General features: G+C 36.6%; 1 protein-coding gene across 2 annotated transcripts in view; it reads right to left on the bottom strand.

Annotated features, from left to right (window-relative positions):
- The window catches only part of fyn (FYN proto-oncogene, Src family tyrosine kinase), a 125,343-nt gene that overhangs the window by 79,016 nt on the left and 19,887 nt on the right, over positions 1 to 26,440 (bottom strand). For both annotated transcript variants that reach the window (XM_031902143.1, XM_004914562.4), the window contains exon 2: positions 12,577 to 12,655. The gene's annotated coding sequence lies outside the window, so the exon portion shown is untranslated. The remainder of the gene's footprint in view (positions 1 to 12,576; positions 12,656 to 26,440) is intronic.

Below are 26,440 nucleotides of genomic sequence, written 5' to 3'. Positions count from 1 at the left end.
TCTAAAGTATAAATATATATATTGTATTTAATTAAACTAAGTGATGAAGTCTTTATCTTTTTTGCTGGTACAACCACACATACAGTATGTATATGTTTTTTTACCTTGCACGTTAATTATGGCAAAAGACCTTACAGCTCCGCAAGGCTTTGAGGTACAGAAAGAAGTCACTAAAAACAGCATTTCAAGAGTACTCTATACAGAGGCATATAGTACATGGCGCCTACTGAGACCAGATGAAAGATTGCTCCCTAGAGCACTCATGTCTTGTACACCTGACACATTTCCTAATGTGCCTTCTTTCTAGCCCTTTCATTTCCAAAAGAAGCTCACTGCCAAGTCTTCAGAACACAATTTAAAAGATATCACATAGCCATGTGCAAATTCTAGGCTGAGTCCAAGCTTTGAAAGACACAGTCGGGTAGTTCTAGTCACAAGAAACAGAGCCAGACCCAATGCTAAATATCAAGTTCACTCGGTTTTGATGTTTTGCTTAACAGTGTGCATAAAATAAATCTATTCCTTTAAAGTGCAGAGAAAATGATATCTTAATCTGGAGCTCTCTCAAATCCATGCTCTGCTGCAGGTTAAAACAACATCAGTCTTTACATGAAACAAAAGTCCTGCTTCTAATTGCTCCAAACAGAAATGGTTTTGCATACGTAAAATCCCATTTGCATAGACATGACTTTGACCTAGTTTTGTGAAGGTAACCAAGTTATTGAGGTTTATTCATTTTGAAAACCTATAGCTAAAAACTGTAGTGTACGCATAGTGCCCATTTATGCACCAGCAGCAATAACTTTTGAATAGACAATATCTTGAGTATAATATCTTGAGAATATCTTGAATGCTCGAGACCTGGGCTTTCCAGGTAAGAGGTATTTCTGTAATTTTGATCTCCATACCTTAAGCCTAGCAAAAAAATAATTTAAACATTAAATAAACCCCATAGGATTGTTTTTCCTTGAATAATAATTAATTATATCTTAGTTACGATCAAGTACAAGGTATTGTTTTATTATTACAGAAAGCATGGAAATCATTATTTTAAACTAAAATTATTTGATTAAAACAGAGTCTATGGGAGATGGCTTTACCATATTTGGAGCTTGAAGGGTTTATCGATCCAATAAAAGAGAAGAACTAGAAGATACATGGCAACTGCCAAGCCTGCGTTGCAGCTCTGCTTTGGCCACTAGGGAATTGGGCAGTTTTTGGGAGTCACTTTGATGGAATAGAGAATGTGTAGGGGCCCTTCTGCTTAAAAAGTGATAGGGACATTTATGGGCTTATTTTTGAATTTGTGAATTTAAGTTTGAAGTTGCATATTGAATGCTGGCTTATTTATTAATGAGGTAAATTTGTGCAAAACTCGAAAACCTCAAATTTTCGAGTTTACGCACTCAAATAAAATTTGAATATCCACTGACTTCTATAAAAACTAGCAAGCTTTTAGATGGTGAATTTTTACATTTACATTTTCTGTAATGTGCAGTACAAAATATCCCTGTCACTGTGGAGACTGCTGCAGGCTTACCATATACAGTACCACAAATGCACGATGGTGCTCAGGGCAGGCAGGGTTGTCAACCTTACTTCATCTCATTGTTTTAGAGTAATTGTTCATTTTTGTGCAACAAAGAAAGTTAATATTAGAAAAGAAAAAAAACACTGTCTGTGATCTATTTTTTTTTCTGCATGTGTCTGCAACTAAAGACATAGGCTGTGGACTCTGGCTAAATAATTATGATGCCTATTTGGATGATTACCAGATTACATATTTTCATTGCTGTTCTCTGGTGGTCAGGTGTTTAGTACACTGCAAGGAATGCAAGTATCTGCAAGCTTTATAAAGGGCATTTACATAGGTGTACTAATGTGCATCAGTTCAGATGCATATTAAACCCTTCAAAACACATTTACTGTGTTTATATGCATTTTTTTGTTTAACAACATATTGAGTTCAACATGAATTTCTCTACTATACCTTTAACACATAAAATGCTAATGCGTCGGCCACAGGCACAATATTCCCTAGCATCTGCAATGACGCTGGAGGAAACGAATGCATTGTGGGTAAAAATTTTGACTGCGTCCGAAATTACACTCTGCATATTGCAGTGCGGTAAGAAGATGACCCTATGATATCCTCATGCCTCAAAACGTACGCTTAGCATTTCTTAGAACATACATGTCAAACACAAGGCCCGCGGGCCAAATCCGGCCCGCCAGGCCTTGCAATGTGGCCCGCACCACGCTGTTATCACTGCACGCACGCGCAAAAACATACCTTCTTCGTCAGCGCCAGCAGCTCCTTCTCTCTTATGCCGCGGCAACAGGCCCTTTTATAAGGTTGCACCCGTGCGTATGACGTCACACGTCAGCGACGAGGCGCAACCTTATAGTAGTGCCTGTTGCCGCGGCATAAGAGAGAAGGAGCCGCCGACATCACTGGTCTGTTGGGGGTACTTTCTGTGGGGGCTCTGTGTGTGCGGGCTGGCTACTGTCTATGGGGGGTACTGTGTATGATGAGGCAATTGGGGGTACTTATTTTTGGGGGCACTGTTTATGGGGGCAATTGGGGGTACTTTGTATGGGGGTTCAGTAAACCATTCGGCCCGCGATTTAGGCTGGATTTTAGATTTTGGCCCCTTCTCTGATTGAGTTCGACACCCCTGCCTTAGAACCAAAAATGGTCTTAACTTGCAACTCTATGTAAAGTAAAGTCATTAAACAGATGCATTTTATATGAATTTAATAGAAAGTAAAGAATGGCTTTAGCATATACATAAAAATATTAACAATAAAAGATGTATTAGCAATATAAAATCATTATGTAAAAATGTAAAATGCTCATGTAAAGGTTCATAAGCTTGAGGATATCTTGTAACCAAACAGCCCAGTAAGCTAGCTCTGGGTTGCTTCTTCTTCAACCCTTTAAAACAAGGTACAATTAACAAAAATGGCTGCATTCTGTGTATATGCAAAATAGCCAGTACAGCCATGAAAATCTGAATTAACCTTACCGGTAGCAGTGGGTGGGATAGGATAAGTTGCAATAAAAAGTTTATGCAGCACATACAAATGAACTATTCCTTGGCAACAACTATTTAATTTTATAAATTATATATATATATATATATATATATATATATATATATATATAGTTTTCAGTCTTTACACCATGGCATTTGATCTAGCATCTTCCTGCGAAAAAACAAAACTCATTGCATTACATTTTATTTTACTTTAATTCAGCTAAATGGCTGTCCCCCATGGCTAAACAGCAGCTTATTTATATAAATGGTGCAAGTGCAGAGAGACAGCACAATATTTAAATGAATACAAAACACTTCTTTTTGGTGTTACTGTTCCTTTAATAGCATTACATTTAAAGACTGCCAACTATAGAGGCCAATTTCACAAAACACAGAATTTTGACTAGAGGGTATGCACTGTTAAGTCTGCACTGTTGTTTTGTGTATTCTTCCAGAACAGTTAAATTACACTCACAAATTGGTGTATGAATATTTTATACAGGTGCAAGCAAATCCTTCTACCTGTATTCTAGAATTATATTGTAGATGTGAATGAAGCACTGGCAAGTCATAACTGTGACTCTATACAAGCCAGAGTTATAGTACTGGCACATACAAAACAATCTTTAGATGGGGTTTCTTCTATCCTATCAGTTCATTAAGAGATAGAATTGGTACAATATATTAATTCATATAAGATCAGATTAAAAAAGCTAAACGTTAATAATACTAAAAAGGTATGTATATAAGATCAGTTGATTAGGAATACAGATACAAGGTAGACACAGGAACTACCAAATAGATCAGAAGTGCTGGATAAATCCGTAACGGGCTGTTGCATTAAACACAAGTGGCATTCGGCTCATAGCGGTGACGTCACCGTAAGAAGGAAATCGGCGCTGTGCCGTGTGAAGGAGCTCGATCCTCCCAGTGCATTTACCCACAGTAAGTTCCCGGCCGGGACATAGGGTACTCTTGCTAATTCTTGCAGGGGGTGGGGGACCTATTAAACAACAGGCTAAGGCTAAGGAGGTGCCTCTATCTTGATTATAGCCCCTGGGTGTCACCTCATATTGCAAGCGCTACTTGTTAGGGGGCATACACGAGGGCCTGTCGTTTTCTATTTATTAGACAGTTTCCCTCTATACTCGGTGTGCGCTTGGGAGCGTACTCCCCATTTGGGCTCTTTTGCCTCACATTACTGGTGTACCATCTTACTTGGTATTGGTGAAGTTGCTAATAATTATTTATTTACAGATTTAGCATTTAAGCAGTAATCCATCCCCACTTGTGTTTAATGCAACAGCCCGTTACGGATTTATCCAGCACTTCTGATCTATTTGGTAGTTCCTGTGTCTACCTTGTATCTGTATTCCTAATCAACTGATCTTATATACATGCCTTTTTAGTATTATTAACGTTTAGCTTTTTTAATCTGATCTTATATGAATTAATATATTGTACCAATTCTATCTCTTAATGAACTGATAGGGCCAACACTGTAGGGTTTTTACCAAAAAATTTTTTTTTTATTTTTCCTTTTTTTTTTGATTATCACTCCATGTATTGTAACTTTCTATATAATAACGTAAGAATTGTGTAATTTTGTGAGACTATTTTTATTGTAATGAATAATTGCTTGATTAAACGTTTATAGAATGATTTAAATTTTTACACTTGGTGGTTTGTTTTTTGAGCGCCAACTCCGTTTCATAACATTAAATTTATTCACCTTTGGGATTAGTTTGGAGGAAGGCGGCTGGTTATGATACTTAATTCACTATAAGGGTGAGTATAGTACTGTTGGGTAATTTATCTTGCTCTTTAGGTTAAGGTTATTCATATGTTTCTTCTATCCTAGGCAATAGATCCAGATCGTGTCCTCATTTTCTCTTCCCTTCATCAAATACCCATGATTTCCTATGATAGAATTCCCATAATTTTCAAGGGGACGTTGGCTTAGCCACACACATATACTGTAACAGCAGCTCAAGGGAGGTGTCATGCATCCTGAAATTTAACTGGCAGACTCACGCAGACCCTGGAGCTGGGATACATTTGCCTAATCTGAAGGTTTTAAATGAAAATCTGCCTCATATTTCCTTACAACCCAGAGTCCCATTTGTTAAACTGTTTTACTGAAGCGACTTTAGGAGATAAAGAAAGGAAATGACAAAAACTGTCATTAACAAACTCAGGCCACCCAAACAGATCTAATTACAGTAGACCAGAAAAAATGGAGTAAAATACAGGGGAACAGAAACAAGGGGTAAATACAGGAAAGTGTAAAATCATGGAAATACATTATGCATTATATATTGGTGGGACCAAAAACAATATAAAATGCTGGAAAATTGAGGTTTTTACTGTATGTTAAAAGCCCTAGGTTATTAGGAAATATTTTTTGGTGTAAAACTGATGAACTTTTGTTTCAGGTCATTTGCATACAGAGCTGATCACAACTTGAAAGGAGCCCTGTTCCACACATCCATTCATAACACACAGGGAACAATAATTAAAGGGAATGTAAAATATAATTAAGAAAGTTTCCAATACATTCAAATTAAAACTTTAAAATGTTATTGTGAATGTAACTGCTATTAAAAGCAGTATCTATCTTCTTGCTATTATTTGCACTGGTGGTATGACATTTGAAACAATGTAGGTAGCTGATAAATAGACCTGTCTTGGTTGGAAGAGAGCTGATTTATATTTATATATATTAAATTTATATATATATTTACATTGCAGTTAACGTTTTAACTGCAAGTTTATTTACAACTATAAAAACAACTGATCAAATTTTAATGTATTTTGGTAAGTTGTTTAGAATTATATTTTCTTTCTTTTAAAATTTGAGTTTTGGGGTTTATATGCCTTCCTTTAAGCTCTACTGCTGCACCAAAGCTTCTTGATGCAATCTGGGCAACTTCACTAATGGATTAAATAGTAAGCATAAAATAACTGTGTCTAACCTGTGTTAGATCTCTGTTCTCAATTTGTGGTGGGCTCCTCATGGCTTTGCCAGCAGTTTAAGCACCAATTCAGTGCCTGCTTCCCTGTTAGGCAAGAGCAAGTGAGATGTATAGATTTTTTTCCTCTTACACATGTCCTTACATGGGCAGTATACACCCTTGTTCAACATGACTTCAATAAATAGGAATTGTGCTAAACCAAAATATTGTCTATTGTTAGTCATAAAAATTTATGGTTTTTGTTATTTCTTCATTTAAACAAGAAAAATAACAATACTCCATGTTTTGCAAAAGTATGTTCAGCAGAAGCTGCACTTATGTTAAATAAATATGCCCCTTTAACTTAGAGACTTCAATTTCAAAACAGGAAAGTAGCTGACCAAATATAATTCTTCCCCATAGCCTACTAGAACGCCATACATGTATTTACAAAATAGGTAATGTCAGTTCCATGATATAAGGGTCAGAACCTAGGCAGACAGAAACTATTCAAGTGTGCTTCTTAAGAATAAGCCAAAGGAGTAATAAAGCCCTTTCGTCCTATATACTTATAGCTTTTCTGGAAAAAAAGTTCTGGATACAAATGAGACATTTGTAACACAAAACTGGTAACAGAAGAAAAACAGAAGTTTCATAGAAACACTGGCATCACTGCTTCCATTTAAGCTTTTCATATACAGGTATGGGATCCCTTTTCTGGAAACCCATTATCCAGAAAGTTCCGAATTACCGAAAGGTCATCTCCCATAGACTCCATTTTATTCAAATAATTCACATCTATAAAAATGATTTCCTTTTTCTCTGTAGTAATAAAACAGTAGTACAGGTATGGGACCCATTATCCAGAATGCTCGGGACCAAGGGTATTCTGGATAAGGGGTCTTTTCGTAATTTGGATCTCAGTACCTTAAGTCTACTAAAAAATCAATAAAACATTAATTAAACCCAATAGGATTGTTTTGCATCCAATAAGGATTAATTATATCTTAGTTGGGATCAATTAAAAGGTTCTGTTTTATTTCTACATAGAAAAAGGAAATCAGTTTTAAAATTTTGAATTATTTGATTAAAATGGAGTCTATGGGAGACGGGCATTCCGTAATTCGGAGCTTTCTGGATAACGGGTTTCCGGATAAGGGGTCCGATACTGTACTTGATTCCAACTAAAATATAATTAATCCTTATTGCAGCCAAAACAGTCCTATTGGGTTTAACTAAATAATTTTTTAAGCAGATTTAAGGCAGGAGATTCGAAGACTGCTTATCCGGAAAACCCCAGGTCCCGAACATTCTGGATAATGGGTCCCATACCTGTATATATTTTTTTATCTATAAACAGAAATACTACGGTTCCCCACCTTAACCTTAATTCATTGCCATGCATTAAAAATCCAGATTAACTGGGGCACGGACTGCTGTGAATGAAGTTTAATCTCTGTGCTGCTGGGACATGTTGGTGCTTTACAAATAAAGGCTGAAAATAATAATAATAATAATAATAATAACATGCTAAATACATTTAGATCTAGTCTTTGAACACCATGAGAAAATCTAGCAAATATAGCATCTGTGTTTTCTATATAACACCCATCACAGTCTTATTTCCTGTTGGAAACCACCCTCCTCCCTGCAATGACGTTTTGTATTTCCTGTAGGGTTTCTTTTGTATTTCCAATGCTATGTGTTTGTGCACTGCCTTTGGGATGAAGGACAATTGGAACACAGTTTTCAGAAACGAAAGAAATCCCCTTACACATAAGCAGACTCATTTTCTATGTACTCCATAACTGAAGTGAATAACTGGTAACATAATCACTCTAGGTAATGGACTAGAAAACAGAGAGCAGTACTCATTTACTATATAAAGTACAGTTCTTGGTAAAAAAAAAAAAAAAAAAAAAAAAAATGGTGCAAAATTACCAGACATGCTTCAGGGGCTAATGCCATCACCCCTCACCCTCCATGCTTATCTTTTTGCATCAGTACGGGAGGAAAAGGAAGAGGGAGGGCATTTCTCAAGAGAGCACAGTTGTGCTCACTGCACAAGAAGAGCCAAATTTCAATTTTAAAAAGCCGAGATGTAGCTCTTAGAGTTACCAGATGCTGCCCCTGGTAACTTGCTGCACACTACAGTTTGACCTTGCCTTATGGCAGGCCCTTCAAATTGCACCAGTAAAAATGGCAAACACAAAGTGCAGGTGCCTCATTGTACTTAACTATACTTGCACTGTGCTCCAAGTTTCAGGCTGTGCTCACTTTTTGCATGAGAAGCATGCTAAGGCTGATGCCACACAGCGTATTCGCGGCAAGCCGAAACACTCTTGCCAAAAATACGCCCCTCTACTGTACATTTACCCTAGCTTGTGCCTGCACACAAATGAATGAAATATGCTTGGGTGCAGGCACATGTAGCCGATATCCGCCAAAAAACGTAAGACTTTGTATCTTCAGCGGATATCGGCTACATGTGTCTGCACCCGAGCATATTTCATTCAGGTGCAGGCACAGGTAGGAGCGTAAGGCGCTATTTTCGGAAATCGATTTTTGGCTTGCCGAAAATGTACGCCATACGCTCAGCGTGGCATCAGCCTAAGGTACAAGAGCTGAACCTAACACCTATCTTGACTAGGAGCTAAGAAAAGGGCTCCATTTGAATGCTTCACCTATAGTAGTTTGATAATGCAGTGCTTAAATCACTTGAATTTAAAAAAGTGTGTATATTCACACCTATGTGTAGTTTAAATTTTACTACATTTACTAAACATTTTTCTGACTGTAAAGAAAGTGTAAAAATATTAATAAATAGTAATAGTAACAATATTGAAGCAAGTCTGCTATGTCAGCAAATTAGCCATCAAAATAGCTGTTCCAAGAATATTCAGGCAGTCAATAAGTGGTCTCTACAAATCTTATTGTAACTAACCATTAGTCTATGATTGCAGGACTATATATATATATAATGACAAATACATTCTCCCTACATCTCGCCCCAAATTAGGAATGCACTGAACCAAATGTGAACCCTAGATATCATCGCAACTAAAGGTAATGATTATTTTTCACAAGCTGTGATTCTTTTTTTCATCATTTGCATATGCAAATAAAGGTTTGGATGAATATTTTGTGATTGTAGTGCCTAAAGTGCAAATTGGATTTGGCGCATCCCTATCCTAAACTATACTTTAGACTGGGCATCTCACACAAGACTATCTACCTTTACCCCCAGCAATTTCAGATTATCTGTGATAGTGCATGTACTGGTAAGTTTAACTATCAAATGAAATCATAATGGTGTGATCCCATGAGCTACACCAATAATGGCATCTCCATTTATTCCAAAGACAGGATTTAACAAAATTGTTTTTAAACTACATGAAAATGTTTACCATAACATGCAATTAGTTCTTATCAGATTTTCATGCCACATATATCATCTTTGAACTATCCTGTCATGAATTAAGTATTGAACTAAAGAAAAATATTCCTGAAAGGTCAAGATACCTTCCTGTTTCTTTTTTTCCGTAGTTTTGTTGGGATCATTAAAGGAATACTGTCACGGGAAAACATGTTTTTTTCAAAACGCATCAGTTAATAGAGCTTCTCCAGCAGAATCCTGCATGGAATTCCATTTTCTGCAAGTTGGAGTAATATCACCCCCCTCCCTTCCCCCCCAGCAGAACAATGGGAAAGGAGCAAGATAGCAGCTCCCAGTATATATTAGAATAGTACTCAATAGTAAGAAATCCAGGTCCAGCTTGGGACTCCTCCAGTTATATGGGAGTAGGAGAAACAATAGGTTACCTGAAAGTAGTTCTAATGTGTATTGCTGGCTCCTTTTGAAAGCTCAGACTTGGGCACAATGCACTGAGATGGCGCCTACACACCAATATTACAGCTAAAAAAAAATACATTTGTTGGTTCAAGAATAACATTTTAAATGGTAGTATGAATTATTTGCTATGTAAATAATTCATTTAAAAATAAAAAGTACACCATTTAAAGGACAATATTTTATTGTCTTCCTCTTGCTTTTTTCTTCGCTTGCTTTTGTTAGGGTGTTTTTGGCTAAGATCACAATTACAGACTTATAGAAGGCATATCTATTTCCAAACTCAGTGTGGAACTCAAACCTTCTTTATCACATACAGCAGTCCTCTAGGAGTAGTATAGTTACACATTACTGGTGGGATTCTATATTACGGTTTCAAGTTTGCTTTCTAGTTACTAACGCTGCCACTCTTCACCAGTTTTGTTTTACAGCAATGTATTTTCCATAGTCTGTTATAGAACCACACTATGTAATAAATAGTTAACCAATCAGCAGACAGCATTTACTGGTTACCTGTTTAAAATAAAAAAAAAAAAAAATTATATTCCTATTGTTTTTTTTTTTTATAGGTTACTGCACCTGGGCAAACTTTGTGCCTTTTATTACATATGGGATGTCTAAGCCATAGTAGACTGCTAACTTAAAGAAACAATAGCCACATAAATACATTTTTCTCCAGAACAGTGACGGTATAATACTATATCTACATGGTCATATTTTTTATAGTGTGTAAGCCAAGATCACGTGTGATGTTGCCCATAGCAACCAATCCAACCATTCAGATCTTTGCTTTTGTTTTCTAAAGGTGGTGATACATTGTACGATCTGCTCATTTGGTGAGGTCGCCAAGCGACTGGATCTTCTCCCTATATGCCCACCAACGTGTGGGCGATATCAGGCTAATTTGATCTAGGGTGTATGGATACCTTAACTTGTAGATGACCATTTTAATAAAATTGCTGATTAGTTGCTATGGGTTGTGGGCAGCATTACCCATGATGTTGGCTTACACACTATAATAAATATGCCCCATATTGTTATCCATCTCACTTGAAAAACCTGGACTGGAGCAAATCCACCTAGAACAATAAAAGTGGTGTATTTACAGGTGTTTGCTGAAATTAAGCAATAATTAAAAGTCAGTATAGAGTTTATTTAGTAAAATTAGATCATTCGTGAAGGATCTGAAAACTTTTGTGTATGGCTAGCTCATTCATTTACTGTATCTGCAATTTTCCATATGCATAGATTTCAGTTAATGGAGTTGCACATCCTCAGATATTTTTGCATAAACCCAATAAGAGGTTAGGTCTACTCTGAAAGCACTGAAATGCTGATAGCAGCAAACAAATGGAATGGACAAGAGCAATATTGGTATTCTTTCTGCTGTAATGGCTTGCCTTAATTACTTTCATATTACTACTAAACCTTATCTATAGAAATTCAAATTTGTTCATACATCATTGCAGGATTATTACTCGGTAAACTGATGACTTTATAGCATCTCTATCCTGAGTAACACAATCCTACTATATTTTTGTATATCCCGAGACAGAAACATACACCATATAGGAATAAATAAAATATTCCCCCCTATCTGCAAGACAGCCCAAAAGCAGTACAGGTATAAGCATACATTTAATGCATACAAAAAATGTAAAACACATTGAACAGAGACTATCATCAAATAATGCCCTGTGCCTTAAAGGAGAAGAAAAGGGTAAAACATTGGAGATAGTCAATATGTTGTCCACCCCTAGTGAGTAAAATGTCCACCCTAGTGAGTAAAACCATTAACCTCCGGCAGTTATAAAACCCTTTGAGCCACAAGTCTAAACCATGGAGACCTTTTTTCATCTCAGTTTCTATGATACAACAATACTGAAGTATTATGAATACCAATAATATTGCACAAAAAGAAGGTACATGTATGGTGGCTTGCTGATCTCAACGATCCCAACCCATATCCCATTTATTTGCTAATGTATCTTACTAGCACATAAAGCAGCAGATGAGGAATCTCTCTTGTCATATCTGTCTTTTGTGCAGAATAAACAGAACATCCTATGCATGTATACAGAAGCTAGTACTGCCATATTACTTAACTCGGTAGAGCAAAATCAACAATAGTTCTAATAGCCATATATTTACTGGAGCACTAAAAATAACAGCTCTTTTATATCTAGTAAAATAAAAAAATTAGCTTTATTGCAAATGCGTGCACCAAAGAGTTTTGAAGTCTGCTTGGCGTCATTTCAGTGTTTGTTGGTGTCATTTCCAGTGTTTGCCATGCAAGTGAAGTATGCACCCAATATTTCCAGTGTTTGCCATGCAAGTGACGTATGCACCCCATATTTTAAGTGCAACTGAACTGTTGCAACTGGCGCAGGGCAGAGTAGAAACCCTGAAACTAGCGCTTGTAGCCAGGAAGGACTGAGTGGCACCGAGCACAACTATACGGATTTATATTTTGACGCAAGTACTGTAAAATGAAATTGTGCAACTGACTGCGGGGAAAGTGTAGGAACCCCAACTGCTCTTGCAAACGTAAATTAGTCTTGGCTTTCGTTCATATGCAGAAATGCAAAAATTAGGTGTATAGTTATTTGATACTACCGTAAATATATAATATACATTAATTTTAGTGCTCCATATTACATTTTCTGCACTGCATTGTAGATTTGCTTGAACTAGAATCACCCCTCAATTATCAATGAAAAAAGACAATTACCAGCAAGCTGCAGCTCCAACAGTTTACAGTCGCAAACTGTCCAATGAGCGTCAATAAATCAAGATCCTGTTGTTTCAGCCTGGAAAATTAGGAGAAAAAAAATACAGTTGTAATACAAACAGTTGTTAAAACAAATAAAAAAGTAATTTACAAAATGCTCCTTCTTGTACTAGTCATACACTGAATGAATGAGTGATCAGAAAAATAATTAGTAAGATGATAAAATGAAATCCTTCCTTTCTGCTTTACCTGTAACCATGACATCAACTATTTATATGGAAGAGCATGCCACAAAGAAACACATCTAGCCTGGGTGCAAGTCAAATGTTAAATGCAGACTGGATTTGCAGCCTGTCTCTTTTCATTTATAGCAACATAACAGCCTGATATACAATATAAAGATTAGTAGCCAGATTTGTATGTTTTCCATATATACCCTTGGGACATGGAAAAGTGCTGTCAAGAAGTGAACTTTTAGAAACAATAATGTGATTATACTCCTCTGTGTAAAGGTATACCCAGTAAATATTTATTTTTTCTATGTGATAGATTTGTGCCTGCATACATACTTAACCAGCAAGTACGATTTTTCTATTGTTCCCATTGACTCCAGTGTTCAGTAACACACAGCTGTCAATATCCCTCACAAATATTGCACTTGCAATTGCCTTTAATGTTTTTTACAGTCGTATTTATAATGTGCAAATAATTGGGACAAAGGGATCCAGTGGCTAAAGTAAAGAAAATCCATTTCTTGCAATAACTCTTTTTTAATTACAGAAAAAATCCATACTATGTACATTAAGAAACTGCCATGTGTGGGAAAATCAATAGCTCTTCTATAAAGTAAAAGTACTGGGCCTCAAGGAAAAATAAATATAACAAATACTGTTTGGGAGACGTGGGTACATCTCAGAGAGGACAATGAAAGTCTGGTCAGGGGAAATGAACAGCTACCACACTGTATGCTTAATGAGGCATCTATACATGTGCAAAAGCAGCGGGTCATGGGAAGTTCATAACATGACGACAAAAGTGACCCCCCTGCTCCACGAGAGGAACTTATGGGAGCAATGGTTCCAGTAAGGGTCTATCTCTGAAATTTACAAAGCAGTCATTCACAGAAAGCATCTGGTTTTGCTCCGTTAAAGGGGATGTAAACCCAAAAACTCCATACCAGTACTGACATAAAGTGCCAAAATATTCCTCAGCCCTGTACAAGAGAAGGGTTTATACTCCTAAAGTACTATATAATCTACCTAAAAATACTGATAGATACAGGAGGTAAAGAGGGTCCTGCTTGAAAAAAGGCTTTGTCCCAAGGAGCAGCAAGGCATTATATTTAACATGAATCTCATGAAAAATAATGCTTTCTGGAACTTTTAACTCCAAAACAATTACAGGTACAGGTATGGGATCCATTATCCAGAAATCCGTTATCCAGAAAGCCCTGAATTATGGGAAGGCAATCTCCTGTAGACTCCATTTTAATAAACTAATTTTAAAAAATTATTTCATTTTTCTCTGTAATAATAAAACAGTATCTTTTACTTGATCCAGATGACAATCTAATTAATCTTTATAAGAACAATCCTATTGGATTTAATTAATGTTTAAATGATTACTTTGTATACTTAAGGAATGGAGATCGAAATTACCCAAAATACCCATGATCCAGAAAACTCCATGTCCCAAACATTCTGCATAACAGGACCCATACCTGTATTCCACTCAATGATCTACATGTGAGTCAATTCACAAGGCCTTCTGCAACGTATTGGAAAATACAATACTTAGAAGAAAGAGAGATTCTACTATGACTGGCTAATATTAGTCAGTTACTGAACATACTCTTCTTAGCAATAAAGGAGAAAGCATGTGCCAATCATAAAGATAGGAAGCATGGGGTAAGTCCACCTGTAACCCCTCTGTACACATAACAAGAGGAAGCACACTAAATACAGTATATGAAAGGGTTTGCTTTTGTAATGTGTGAAAAAACAAAATATCCAAAGAGGTAACTGCACACCCAAATAACATCAGAGACTGTAGCAGGTTAATTATGCTTCATTTGAATAACAGTGAAACCTAACCAAATCGCTGCCAATACTTTTTCTGTGAAAAGAATCTACAAAAACGAAAGTAAAGAAAACATTGGTTTAATTATCCACAGCAACAAATGCTCTGACTCTGGGTCACATGTTTGTTATGGAGACTTACTGACAAAAAACACTGCAGTTATTGTCAATCCAAAATATGTATGAAGACAATAACATATGAAATATTTATGCTGATTTAGAGTGCCCTCTGTTTCCATAAAAAAACAAACAGCAGGTTCAGAAATATCCAGCACTTTAATTCCAAAAGAACTGTCATTAAAAAACTGCCAACAAAAATCTAAACGTTAAAATGTTTTGATTAATTCAATGCAAACTAAAACCCTAAGGCACTCAACTGATCAAAGCCAACAAGCTTGGAAAATATTATATCCCGAATTGGCACCTAGGTTACCACAATAATATAAAACGTAGGTTTAAAGGAGAACATACATATGGAGCAGCAGTTGGCTGTGCTCGACATACGTGGGCTCCATCTGTAACATCAATGTATATATACATAAAGAGAGAGGCCTTCGTAGCAGCTGGAGCATATTCTTATTATTGGTATCATTTGTTTATATAGTGCCAACAAAATATTATACAATTTCATTGAATTTTTGCAATTTCTCATTTTGTTACCGGTAAATTAAAATAGTGAAGATTGTTATATCCTCAGTGCAGCACATTCCCACAAATATAGTATGTTTACGATTATTATCAATTGCTCCTGCATAAACTATTAATCACATTCAGATGCAACCTAATTCTAGTGGCATAACGGCTGTGGTCTAATTATTCAGATACCTTAATGGTAGTGGGGCCTCTATGCTGTTCCGGAATAGCGTCCAGGTTGCAGTTTAGCCCAGTTTATTTTAATGATAATCAACATTTTGCACACAGTTTGATCACCTAGCTCAAACTGTAGTGGGGCCACACATAAAAAAATGATCAGTGGAAACTGTTTCATGAGCTCATACGAAAACACACATTTTGATACTAATGTGTGAGACTAAAATTTGAGACTAAAAAATAATAGCCATGATGTATGTGTATGGCAGATGTGTGGGGGGAGCTGTCCTAGAGCTTGAAAAATAAAAGCAAACTGTGCAATAGATAGTAGATAGAAATAATAGAATCTGAGACCAATGTTAGGCTCAAGCCATATGCATGCAAAAGGACCTTCAGGCAATTTAAGGTATTTAAGAAGCCCAAAGAATGGCACATTAGTGACAGGGACAGCTCCCAGGGACGTCGGCAGGTACATTGTGGGTAAGAAGCATGGCACCTTTCCTTACTTTACTTCCCTTTGATAACCAGAAATGCACAATATGGCCCTTTAGCTGTCAACACCCTTCTAAACAGTACCCATCATTAGAATACTGACTTTGGAGGAGAAAAGGGGTACAACTGAACACAGATACTGCAAACATAGGGACACTCAATAAAGAATTAGATGTATGGGAGTCCATGGGCCCCTAGTTACACCCCTCTAAAAGAATAGTTAATTTTTATCTGAAAAATCTGCTCTATATGCATTTTTGGAACAGTTCTGCTTCCCATCTTTCTGAAGACTTGTTTTCAAAAGGGGCCAAGTGTTACCCCTGGAGAGTTCTAGAATGCATTTGCATCCTCCCCCAGCTCTTCTCATAAGGCCTTTTGTTAGAACTGATATTGCACACAGTGGGAAATGCATAATTTTTTGAATAAGTAAGTGGTTTGAATCTGACACTATACACTCTGTGGTTTATTATTAAACATTTGGGGAAAAAAGCCATGCACATTTCCACTGCTAAAATCTAGTGCATAAAAATATATACAGGTATTGGACCCATTACCCAAACCCTGGGGTTTTCCGGATAAGGGGTCTTTCTGTAATTCAGATCTCCTAACTTAAGTCTACTAATAAAATTATTTAAACATTAATTAAACCCAACAGGATTGTTTTGGCTCCAATAAATATATATACAGTCATGGCCAAAATTGTTGGCACCACAGAAATTTTCAGAAAATGAAGTATTTCTCACAGAAAAGTATTGCAGTAACACATGTTTTGCTATACACATCTTTATTCCCTTTGTGCGTATTGGAACAGAACAAAAAAGGGAGGGAAAAAAAGCAAATTGGACATAATGTCACACAAAACTCCAAAAATGGGCTGGACAAAAGTATTGGCACCCTTAACTTAATATTTGGTTGCACACCCTTTGGAAAAATAACTGAAATCAGTCGCTTTCTATAATCATTCTTACACCTCTCACTGGGAATTTTGGACCACTCTTCCTTTGCAAACTGCTCCAGGTCTCTCTAATTGGAAGGGTGCCTTTTCCAAACAGCAATTTTAAGATCTCAGATGTTGAATGGGATTTAGATCTGGACTCATTGCTGGCCACTTCAGAACTCTCTAGTGCTTTGTTGCCATCCATTTCTGGGTGCTTTTTGACGTATGTTTGGGGTCATTGTCCTGCTGGAAGACCCAAGATCTCGGACACAAACCCAGCTTTCTGTTACTGGGCTCTATAGTGTGACCCAAAATCCTTTGGTAATCCTCAGATTTCATGATATCTTGCACACATTCAAGGCACCCAATGCCAGAGGCAGCAAAACAACCCCAAAACATCATTGAACCTCCACCATATTTCACTGTAGGTACTGTGTTCTTTTCTTTGTAGGCCTCATTCCGTTTTTGGTAAACAGCAGAATGATGTGCTTTATCTTGATCTCATCTGTCCACAAGACATTTTCCCAGAAGGATTGTGGCTTACTCAAGTACATTTTGGCAAACTGTAGTCTTGCTTTTTTATGTCTCTGTGTCAGCAGTGGGGTCCTCCTGGGTCTCCTGCCATAGCGTTTCATTTCATTTAAATATCGACGGATAGTTCGTGCTGACACTGGTGCTCCCTGCAGGACAGCTTGAATTTCTTTGGAACTTGTTTGGGGCTGCTTATCCACCATCCGGACTATCCTACGTTGCAACCTTTCATCAATTTTTCTCTTCCGTCCACACCCAGGAAGATTAGCTACAGTGCCATGGGTTGCAAACTTCTTGATAATGTTACGCACTGTGGACAAAGGCAAATCTAGATCTCTGGAGATGGACTTGTAACCTTGATTGTTGATATTTTTCCACAATTGTCCTCAGACAGTTCTCTTCTCCTCTTTCTGCTGTCCATGCTTAGTGTGGCACACACAGACACACAATGCAAAGACTAAGTGAACTTCTCTCCTTTTTATCTGCTTTCAGGTATGATTTTTATATTGCCCACACCTGTTACTTGCCCCAGGTGAGTTTAAAGGAGCATCACATCATCTTATTTATCCACAATTTTGAAAGGGTGCCAATAATTTTGTCCAGCCAGTTTTTGGAGTTTTGCATGACATTATGTCCAATTTGCTTTTTTTCCTCCCTTTTTTTTTGTCCTGTTCCAATACACACAAAGGGAATAAACATGTGTATAGCAAAACATGTGTTACTGCAATACTTTTCTGTGAGAAATACTTGATTTTCTGGAAAAATTTCTGGGGTGCCAACAATTTGGGCCATGACTGTATATACAGTGGATATAAAAAGTCTACACACCCCTGGTAAAATGTCAGGTTCCTGTGCTGTACAAAAATGAGACAAAGATTAATCATTTCAGAACGTTTTCCACCTTTAATGTGACCTATAAACTGTACCACTCAATTGAAAAACTAACTGAAATCTTTTAGGTGGACGGAAGAAAACCAAAAAAAATAAAATAATGTGGTTGCACAAGTGTGCACACCCTCTTATAACTGGGGATGTAGCTGTGTTCAGAATTAAGCAATCACATTCAAAATCATGTTAAATAGGAGTCAGCATACACCTGCCATCATTTAAAGTGCCTCTGAGTAACCCCAAATAAAGTTCAGCTGCTCTAGTTGGTCTTTCCTGACATTTTTTTAGTCGCATCCAACAGCAAAAGCCATGGTCCCCACAGAGCTTCCAAAGCATCAGAGGGATCTCATTGTTAAAAGATATCAGTCAGGAGAAGGGTAGAAAATAATTTCCAAGGCATTAGATATACCATGGAAGAAAGTGAAGACAGTCATTGTCAAGTGGAGAAAATATGGCACAACAGTGACATTACCAAGAACTGGACGTCCCTCCAAAATTGATGAAAAGACGAAAAGAAAACTGGTCAGGGAGGCTACCAAGAGGCCTACATCAACATTAAAGGAGCTGCAGGAATATCTGGCAAGTACTGGCTGTGTGGTACATGTGACAACAATCTCCCGTATTCTTCATATGAGTGGGCTATGGGGTAGAGTTGCAATATGAAAGCCCTTTCTTACGAAGAAAAACATCCAAGCCAGGGTACATTTTGCAAAAACACATCTGAAGTCTCCCAAAAGCATGTGGGAAAAGGTGGTTTGGTCTGATGAAACCAAGGTTGAACTTTTTGGCCATAATTCCAAAAAATATGTTTGGCGCAAAAACAATGCACATCACCAAAAGAACACCATACCCACAGTGAAGCATGGTGGTGGCAGCATCATGCTTTGGGGCTGTTTTTCTTCAGCTGGAACTGGGGCCTTAGTTAAGATAGAGGGAATTATGAACAGTTCCAAATACCAGTCGATATTGGCACAAAACCTTCTGCTAGAAAGCTGAACATGAGGAGGAACTTCATCTTTCAGCATGACAATGACCCAAAGCATACTTCCAAATCAACAAAGGAATGGCTTCACCGGAAGAAGATTATGGCCCAGCCAGAGCCCAGACCTGAATCCGATTGAAAATCTGTGGGGTGATCTGAAGAGGGCTGTGCACAGGAGATGCCCTCGCAATCTGACAGATTTGGAGTGTTTCTGCAAAGTAAAGTGGGCAAATCTTGCAAAGTCAAAATGTGCCATGCTGATAGACTCAAAAAGGCTGAGTGCTGTAATAAAATCAAAAGGTGCTTCAACAAAGTATTAGTTTAAGGGTGTGCACACTTATGCAACCACATTATTTTAGTTTTTTTGGTTTTCTTCCGTCCACCTAAAAGATTTCAGTTTGTTTTTCAATTGAGTGGTACAGTTTATAGGTCACATTAAAGGTGGAAAAAGTTATGAAATGATTTATCTTTGTCTCATTTTTGTACAGCACAGGAACCTGACATTTTATCAGGGGTGTGTAGACTTTTTATATCCACTGTATATATATATATATATATATATATATATATATATATATATATATATATATATTGAAGAAAAGACCAGCAACACCGGATCTATTGTAAACAATCAATTATATATTGAAAAATACATGAACAGCCAACGTTACGTTTCGGTCCCCGTCGGGACCTTTCTCTTATATATATATAGTCCAGAATGGAATTACTCACAATGGACACATTTCAGTTTTGTTTATATCAAAGCTTTATAGCAGAAAAAGGAAACAGTTTGACAAATAATTTCCAGTCATCGAATAAAAATATTTCAAGTGTCTGTCTCAGTAAATATGTGGGTGTAAAAATGAATCAAACAGGAAACTAAGCCCTTCTACTTTATAGTAATGATTCTCTTCTTTGGTATATATAGACCTGACCTACATGCCAACATTCGCCTACAGTAATTTACAAAACAGGACGCAAGGTGAAATATACAACCTGACATTTTAGAAGTCACCCTAATCAAAGCTGACTTGGCTTATATCAATATGTCTAAACCAACCACTAGGTTACTACACATTTCAAATGCAAGAAAAAAAAATAACAACAAGTTTTTGTAACCAAGATTAATTCTAGGAGTCATATTCTTAAACTAAAAATGTATTTAGGATCTTAAACACCTTATTTTAATTCAAATAATCTAATTTTGAAAAACATTTCTATACATTAAAGAGGATTATGACGACAAATTTTCAGCAGTAAATCACTTTTTATAGGATTGGCCATTTTTCTTTCAATCATTTACAGATTCAAATTTTAGTGGATTACAAGTAGAGATGCACTAAATCTCTAATTTTTGATTTGGCCAATACCAAATCCACCAAAGACTCTACTGAATCTCTTATTGACATTAATTGAGTCTTTTCATGATGTATAATGATATTCTTTTTTTTTTATCAAATAAAATCTGCCCCAGTAATTTTTAGCCATCTCCATAATCTTCAGTATACTAGATGCAATGTCATACAAGTTATTACATACTGGGCCAGATTCAGTTTGATAAGATAAGCTAATCCCATGTGAAAATTCTACTGAAGTCTAAGGAAAAATTTTAAATCTCATCAAACTGACTCTGGCCCATTATTAAATGACTAGAATAGAATTTTTGGGTATGTAAGTTACCACCAATTTTACAGCTACATAATGGCCCAGATTTAGCTCCTTGGGTGCATAAGGACAACAGTATACCAAATGCATGGAATGGCAACTGGCATGCCCACTTATATACAACCTCTAGCCCTTAGGTGCTGAAATGCAAGAACAACTAGAAGCTACAGCTTTACCATTTGCTCTTCTAAAAATAATGAGCTGCAGGTTGGAGCCTGGAAAACTGCTGTGCAGCACTGGCTGTGACTGAGCTCTAATGTATAGGTAGAGGTAGAATTCCTGTCATCCAGCCAGCACAAGTAATAACATGAACAATAATAATAATAGTCATGCACAGAGTTTTAACATTAATTTGACAATGCGGTCATCTAAAAAAATCTGGAGAATGTTGTTATTTTTAGCTTTAGCTAACAAATATATAGATAATTTGCAAGGAATTGACTGAAATCTAAAGAGCTACTGGCATACTTTTTCTGCTAGATCTAATGCTTAATGCAAAGCACTTTTAATTTGTAATTTGTAGAGGACAGATATATAATTTGTAACGCTATCCCACTATCCTTTTGCTAATTAAACCACAGATTAACCAGATACTTGTTACTGCAAATGAGTCAGAATTTAATTTCCCAATAAGAGAATGACTCTTATAGATAATAGGCGCGCCCACCTAATTAGAATGTTAGCTGACAGCAAGGAAAGCTCCTTCCTATTAGATTCTGTTATACAAGGGATGCAAAATGCAGCACCATAGAGATAACTATGGTTTTAAGTGATTAAAACCTGCATTTGCAATGTCTTTAACTTTTCTGTGTGTTCCTTCATCAAATGTCATATTTCCATGCGCAGGCAATCAGCTGCCCATTCTGTGCCCTTTAAAGCAACTATCTTACAAAATCAAATAAATATATAACAGACTTGTGTTTATATATAAACCATCTGTATACAGAAACATGTAAGCCAACAGGAATCTGTGCAAATGACTGTTTATCAGATTTACATGAGGTCATCAAATCCTTTGCCATATAGGGTTCCCATCCAACTGCAGTTTCATTTATAATTTACTTCTTTCTGTTAATCCTTCCGTTCTCTATTTTTCCAGCTCATAATCCTCAATGCAATAACATTAGATGTCTCAATATATTAATTACACATTTACAACTGTTTCTATTCTCTGCCCTAGTGGTTCTGGCTTTTGAAAAAATATATCACAAGCCAGCTGATTAAAGCTGGCCATACACGTTAAGATTTTTAAAAGATCTTTTCGTTATCGTACGACCAAGCTTATCCTAAAACGAAAGCGGTTTCAAGCAATAACATCAAGTTGAAGTTAGGAAAACTACCTGCTGGGTCCTGCAAACAAATGGAAAGTGACAAATCTTATTGCTAACTACGAAAATTTTCAAACCTGCCCGATTTTCTGACTGATGTCGGATGAAATATTGCTAGATATACGATAGTTCAGTGCCCATTAAACTTACAATAATTTGATGGATTTGTCAGATGGCACTGAAATTGGTCGTTGGGGAGAGAAAAATCTTAACAAGTATGGCCAGCTTAAAGTGATACTGACACGAAAAAACTACTTTTCAAAATATGAATATACATAAAAAGCTACCTATAGGTCGTGTTGATATAGATGGCAATTTTGCAATTAAGGTGAAATGCGTTCTGACAGCATTTAAATTGGTTTCATTTTTTTATTAAACAAAAACCTGCCTTTTTCAAGGAGTGTGTAGACCTTTTATATCCAATGTACCTACTAAAGGTCAAACAGTCTGACAACGATTGGGAATACAGGGTGGTGAATACAGGGCGTCGGAGCAAGGACTGCTTAGGCGAGCTAACATGGCCCACAATTGACTGGAAAATCGCTGACAGGTTTGGTTTTGTAAGTAATTGTAACTTGAAGTTCCTAAGCCTGACTGTTTTGCCAACCTGACTGTCCCTTCCCAACCTGTCAGTTATAGCTTCTAATGCTAACAGACAAATATGGCCGCCTCCTCATAGAGGAACACAGGGCATCAGACAGGTAATGTAAACGCATCAGACAAATATTTTTATGGCAAAATTATAAAGTTTTTCCAAAGTCAATGTTATGATAGATGTAAAAAAAGATTTACTTTCTGGTGTCAATATCTCTTTAAGAGACCTGTGAATAAGCACAGAAAAGGACAAAAATACCAGGTTCAGTTACAGTTAAATTTAAAACCACTGAAGATATTTAATGAATATTGTTAAGTTGCTTACATTTCTTTGACTAGGCAAAATGTTATTATGGTTTTACATTCCCTTTAATGTAGATATTAGTAGTATACAACATGCAGTAACCTCATACAACTTCAAAGGTCAAATAAAATGAATCTGCACCAACACATAATGATCTGTACGATAACAGCAGCTAAACTCAACAACAACATACGCTGCAGTTTTAATATCGTTGAAGAAACCACAAACAAATTTCCGTGGTCTTTGGTCTTTATTACACTGCAAACTTGGTTTTCTCAATTCTCAAGTGCACCTGTTTTAACCAATGGAATAAAACAGGCAACCTACCATTTTTCTTTGAACTTAAGTAGGGTTTAGGTTAGGACATACAAAGAAACACGACCACATACAGAAGTTGTGCTACCAGCAGATGCTTTATTTGTCTGAAGCAACAGGACCTCTAATTTAGTTTGTCAGTTTAATCTCCCAAAAAAAGGTAATGGTGAAGTCTGCAGCTGAAATTCATTTTACTAACTACAACTTAACAAAGCAGGGCAGAAATGTTGCACATTAAGTTGTGGGCTTCTGCACCAGCACAAGGCAACCACTGCCCTTTTGCAGTGAGGATCATTGCCTCCAAATATACCCCTAACAGCCTACACATGCTCTGTGCTGCTCTCAGTTATCCAAGCTTATGGACCAACCCACAATTTAACGTTAATATAAGAGTATAAAAATCACAATACAAGGTTAGTACTTAATATAAATTCTCATTAGATGGCTCAGAAACCAGTGCAATTTACATCAGAATTTAATAATCAGCCCTGTAGCATCAGCTATAATGACATGTAAACCTCATTATCTGCTTGATGATTTGTGGCGGCCTCTAAGTTTAGCTTCTCAACAACTGCCCAGACCACACAAAGCAGGTAAGTGTTACTGATGCACCTAACAAAATCCAAGATGGTGCCATTCCTGTGCGCAACTCTAAAGTCCTGAATCATTACTGTTGCTACAACTTTACGCTGATGCAGTAAATTCAGTATATTAAATATGGAATTTCCACCCACATTTGTTCTTGTACTTCTACTTTTATGAAATATGTACTTTCTGCTTTACTAATGGCTTCAACTATTTACCTAGTAAAGCATATTTGTACTTATACATATGCTACTTACATTTATTGAATATTAGCCCTAGTCCAATAATTCATGGCAACCAAATAGATCAAAAAGGCTATGTTAGTGCTGTATATTCTTACTGGACTAAAACAAATTTAACTGAAGTTTGCCTGATATGGGTTTCATTATCGGACAAAGACTTTGGAACAGCTGTTATCTCAATGTCACATGTAAATTTAAGGAATTGAGCTATTAAAAGGTATGTTAACCTTTTGCAAAAGAAACACTTTTCCATATACAACTAATAGGCAAAAATCTTGAATTCCTCTCTTCTTTAGAAGGGTGTTGCCGATCCCCTTTTTCCTTCCTTAAAGGAACAGTAACACTAAAAAATGAAAGAGCTTTAAAGTAATAAAAATATAATGCACTGTTGCCCTGCACTGGTAAAACTGGTGTGTTTGCTACAGTAACACTACTATAATTTATATAATAAGCTGCTGTGTAGCCACAGGGGCAGCCATTCAAGCTGGAAAAAAGGAGAAAAGGCACAGGTTTCATAGCAGATAACAGCTAAGCTCTGTAGAATAGTGTTTTATCTGTTATCTGCTATGTGCCTGTGCCTTTTCTCCTTTGAATGGCTGCCTCCATGGCTACATAGCAGCTTATTTATATAAATTATAGTAGACTTTCTGAAGTAAACACACAACTTTTACCAGTGCAGGGCAGCAGCACATTATATTTTAATTACTTTTATACACTTTGATTTTTTGGTGTTACTGTTCCTTTAAATGCAGATCCACAGCTTTATGTGCTTCAGTGCATGCCCAATGCTGACGTCACTTGTTTGCATAGCATTAATCCTGCTGGCAGCCAATCGGCTTAATGCTATGCAAATGAATGAGGACAATGGGGGCATGTGCAATAGTGCTTAAAGCCAAAGCAGTCCTCGAAGAAGTTTTGTACCTACTGTTGATCTCTGCAATAGTGCTTACCCTGAGATCGGAAATGGAAACTATAATTTTTTGCTAATTGATTGTATTTAGGAAAGTGTTTCTTGTGCATAGTCCTACCATTGTGGTAGGTGAACATCCCCTTTAATTGTCAGCAGTTTTTGTAATTATCCTCTGCACTCCCCCTTCTTAGCATCATACATGACTTCGTATGCCTTTAATGTGAGCCTGTCACACTAGATTTTTATTATGTAAGTAGAGAAATAAACTTCAGCCACATGTAGGTTAGGATTCTTTTCTTATGAATTCATGGTTTTCCTAATACATTACATCACTGAATGTAAATTTTCCACACATAACATGCTTACTAGCTTCAGTCAGTAACTGTATTGAACTTCAACCTGATTGTCATGTTTATTTTGCCTTTTATATCAACCCCTGTAAAAATAACTGCTTGTCTTAAGAAATTAAAGGTACCTACTGCGGCACTGCATATTCCTCCTTTAAAAAAAAATTTTACAAAGAAGATGTATGAATGTCTTTTTATCAGTCTACAAAAGCACAACACATTTAAGCACTATAAGCCTAAACAAAGCCTTTAATAGGCATTTTAAAATGGTGGGCACCATGCTTGATGATGACATGCAATTAAATGAGCTCAAGGAGAACTAAAGATAACTAACAATGGCATGGTTTCAAAGTATCAAGAGGCATTATAGTTCTAATAGAGCGATAAAGACATAGTCAGACATTAAATATCAGTTGGATATGTTTTCACAGCCCAAAGTGGAAGCATTTTCTGCAGCAATTACAACTGTAACAATTGGTTTCAACCAGATTTACCTGGACTTTTCAGTATTTGGTATTTCTGTTCACAAACATCTGCCATGCTCTTTGGTGTATGGTGATGGATTTGAATCAATATTTAGGGCTACTGATGTATGACTTATTTTCTTTCCTTGCAATGCAATAACTCTTTTGTACTTTGCTCCATTCACTTCTCCTTCTAACCTTAAAGGTGTTTTCTGACCAAAACTAAGCCAATAGAAAGGTCATTGCTCTGATTTGCTTTATATTGTGCTTGGTAATCACTGATTTAATGCCAAAAACAATCACTTTGGTTTTGACAAATGGCAAAATATTGCTACATAGCTACAGAACTTGAAAGTTTAGTTGAAGCAGCATTCAAGGAATATCTGGCACTG

Source organism: Xenopus tropicalis, chromosome 5, assembly GCF_000004195.4.
Source record: "Xenopus tropicalis strain Nigerian chromosome 5, UCB_Xtro_10.0, whole genome shotgun sequence".
In the NCBI taxonomy this organism is placed as follows: domain Eukaryota; kingdom Metazoa; phylum Chordata; class Amphibia; order Anura; family Pipidae; genus Xenopus; species Xenopus tropicalis.
Note: the sequence above shows the minus strand (reverse complement) of the source record. Positions and strands in the feature narration are given on the sequence as shown.